General features: G+C 39.3%; 1 non-coding gene across 1 annotated transcript; it reads right to left on the bottom strand.

The window, feature by feature from the left end:
• Nucleotides 1–2,260: 2,260 nt before the first annotated feature.
• On the bottom strand, nucleotides 2,261–2,367 carry LOC141593458 (small nucleolar RNA R71). Its single transcript, XR_012521539.1, has one exon. It is a non-coding gene; the product is annotated as a small nucleolar RNA R71 (small nucleolar RNA).
• Between the last annotated feature and the right edge of the window lie 1,352 nt (nucleotides 2,368–3,719).

The following is a 3,719-nucleotide window of genomic DNA, read 5'->3' as shown; positions in this document are numbered from 1 at the left end:
CATATTATAGTAGTTAGGCAATGATGAGAAAAGATCCTTGCATCTCCGACAAAATCCCCGAGGATTGTTGGAAGAAGGAGGAAGAAAAGAAGAAAGGAAGAGGCTGACCCAGAATCCAAGCGGATTTCCCTCGGGATGCTCGTCCAAGACGAGGAATCCGAGCGTCTTTGCCAGAGGTACGCCCGTCCAAAAATGCCACAACCCGCCCATCCATCCAATAAATCCGCTCGTCCAACAGCCAGAGAATCCGCTCGTCCCGTGCCTTGGACGCTCGGATTGTGTTACAGCAACTTTCCATTTTCTTCTTATTCTATGAAGGATGTGCATATCTCAGAAAGACCGGCAAAAAGAAGAGTCGCATATTTTTCTGAGAGGAGCGATTCCCCAAGGACTTAATTGTCATTTAAGCCCTTAGTAAACCCTAATTTGTGTACCTAATCCCCACTATAAATACCCCATTAGTCTAATTAGATAATCATATTCTTCTTATCAATCTTTAGTGTAGTTTATATCATTCTAATCTCTTCTTAATCTTGTAATCAACTTTTAATCAAGTCTTAATACAAATCTCATTTCCTTAATCTCTCTTTTGTTCAACTTTTATTTTGAGTAATTGAAGATTATTTGGGTTATTATTGGGAGATTGACAACCTTCCAATCAATCATCAAGTACTTCTATTATTCTTTGCTTTATTATTGGAATCATTAGTAGGTATAATTCTCTTAATCCCTTTTTAATTATAGTTAATCATCTTCATTTATTCATCATGTTTTACTTTGTTGGTATGATTGACAACCTTGCTAGCATGTTCAACATGATAATGAGTGAGTAGTTTCCTTAACTAGGGTTAATGGGTAATTAGGGGAAACCAACATGGGGGATGATTCATGCTTAATTGAATATGTTTTCATAGTTTATTTGCTTGCTTGTTGTGATCTCAACTTATGCACATGTTATGTTTGATGAAATGCGAGCCTATGAATCCTTGCATTTTTTACCCATCACTTACCTTTTCAATGAGACTTGTAAGACATAAACCAACTCGAGTCTCATTAGACCATGCATATAATTGAATAGGGAAGATTAAGTCGACTTGTAGGTGTTGTACAATCTAATCAATTCGGCTCCGGGACCCTAACTTTCCTAGGATTGTAAGATATAAACCAACTCGATCCATCACAACAATAATTGCTTGCTTATAATTTGAGAATATGTTTGTATGATCAATTCCCATGAATCCCCTATGACCCCTTGACACCCTAGTGCCTTTTATTGTTTACACCCCTTTTTAATCATCTTGCTTGTTTACTTTCATTGCTATTTAGTTTAGTGATCTTCTATTCCAACCCCAAATTGTGACACCCCTAGACACCGCTACTTGCAATTGAAATCTTACTTCAATACCCGTCCCTTGGGATCCGACCTTTACTTGCCTCTTTACTAATAGTAGAGTTGTTTGTGGAGATATAAATTTTGTTTTGGTGTAGGTGCTCCTAACGACAAGTACCGAAAACTAAACCTCCCAAGAGGACCCGACCAAAAATGGCGCCGTTTCCGGGGACGGTGTTAACTTCATTTAGATTTTCTTAGATTGTTATTAGTTGTGTCTTTATTTGCCTTGGGGAAGTAAAACTCCTCAAGGTTTGTTCTAATTATTTTCAAGTTGTTTGATATTTTGCATGTCTAGAAGATCACAAGGTAACTTGTTACCCTTTGATCAAGAAATTGAAAGGACTTTGACAAACAATAGAAGACTTGCTAGAGGTAATTTGAGAGGTATTGGTGAGGTTGTAGTTATTCAACCAAACACTATTGAGTTCGTCAACCCTTTTGCAAGAGAAGGTGAGGAGAACCCAACACAAAATCCAACACAAAATCAACCCACAATGCCTAAATTTTCATCACATTCCGTACCAACCGAGGAGAACCTACCCAATGGTACTCCCACACCACAACACTTAATCGGAAATTTCATTGCCAAATCCGCATTTATCCAATTAGTCGAAAGAAGCCAATTTGGGGGGATGCCTAGTGAAGACCCTCATTCTCACATGGAGACTTTTTGTGACTATTGTGATGCGATTTCTCAAACCGGTGTAACTCAAGACCAAATTCGATAGGTCTTATTCCCTTTTTTCTCTAATTGGCACAGCAAAACAATGGTTGAAGAGCCTTGATAAAGCTACTCTCGGAATTGACTCTTGGAAGAAATTGGCTCTAGCTTTCTACAAAAAGTTCTATCCACCGGAAAAGACTAGCATGCTAAGAGCTCAAATTACGGGCTTTCAGCAAAGAGATGAAGAATCTTTGTATGAAGCTTGGGAGCGGTTCAAGGGAATTTGTCGCTCATGTCCTCATCATGGACTTAGCGAGTGGTTCTTGGTACAACAATTTTGGAATGGTCTTTATGAAGACTCAAGAAACATTCTCAACATGGGATCAAATGGTATGTTCACCGAAGTTGACGATAATCAAACTTGGAACAATATTGAGGAAATGGCGGTCCATAACTCACAATATCGTAGAACTCGCAAGGCTATTAGAGGAGGAAAGCATAAAGTGGACTCTATTACTCAATTGGGTGCTCAACTTAGTGCCCACATTGATACCATCAATTTGAAGTTCGAAAAAGCTATGGCTAGACTTGAAGAAGCCTCAAAATCACCAAAGGATCATGTTAATGCCATGACGGCATCTTCATCAATCCCAAGTGGGATATGTTAGAATTGTGGAACTTTGTGACATGACCAAAGTGAATGTAAGGGAACAATTGAACAAGTGAATGATTTTCAAGCATACAAGAGTTGTACACAACGAATGAACATTCTTTCTAGTCAAAGCATCTGCAACAACATTAGCCTTACCCTCGTGATAGATGATCTCCATGTCATAGTCCCCAGTCAGCTCCATCCATCGCATCTGCCGGATGTTAAGCTCTTTCTGAGTGTAGATATACTTCAGACTCTTATGATCTGAAAACACCTTAAAAGTTGCCCCATAAAGATAGTGACTCCAAATCTTAAGAGCAAAAACAACGGCACCCAGTTCTAAATCATGAGTAGGATAGTTCTCCTCATATGGCCTCAGATGCCTTGACGCATAAGCTATAACCTTCCCATTCTACATCAAAACACATCCTAAACCATTCTTTAAAGCATCGGTGTATACTTCAAAGTTCTCACTTCCCTCAGGTAAGGCTAGGATAGGAGCTGTGGTCAAACGCTCCTTTAAGATCCGGAAAGCCATCTCATAACTCTCATATCACCGAAATCTAGTCTCTTTCCTCATTAAAGCTATCATAGGCCGCGTGATCGTAGAAAAGACTTTCATGAACCTCTTGTAGTAACCAGCTAAACCCAAGAAACTCCGAATCTTAGCAACATTCTTTGGTGATTTCCGCTTGGTAACTTCCTCTATCGTGCTAGGATCCACTGACACACCCTCTTTAGATACCACGTGACCCAGAAAAGCCACTTTCTTTAGCCAAAACTCACACTTAGATAACTTGGCATATAACTGATTATCTCATAAGGTCTGCAAAACTAACCTCAGATGCTCCTCATGCTCCTTTTTAGTCTTAGAGTAGACTAAGATATCATCAATGAAGACGACCATAAACGTGTACAGAAACAGACTGAAGATCCGGTTCATAAGATCCATGAAAATTGTTGGTGCATTCGTCAACCCAAAAGGCATCACAACAGATGTGACCATTATT

This window comes from Silene latifolia, chromosome 7 (genome assembly GCF_048544455.1).
Source record: "Silene latifolia isolate original U9 population chromosome 7, ASM4854445v1, whole genome shotgun sequence".
Lineage (NCBI taxonomy): Eukaryota > Viridiplantae > Streptophyta > Magnoliopsida > Caryophyllales > Caryophyllaceae > Silene > Silene latifolia.
Note: the sequence above shows the minus strand (reverse complement) of the source record. Positions and strands in the feature narration are given on the sequence as shown.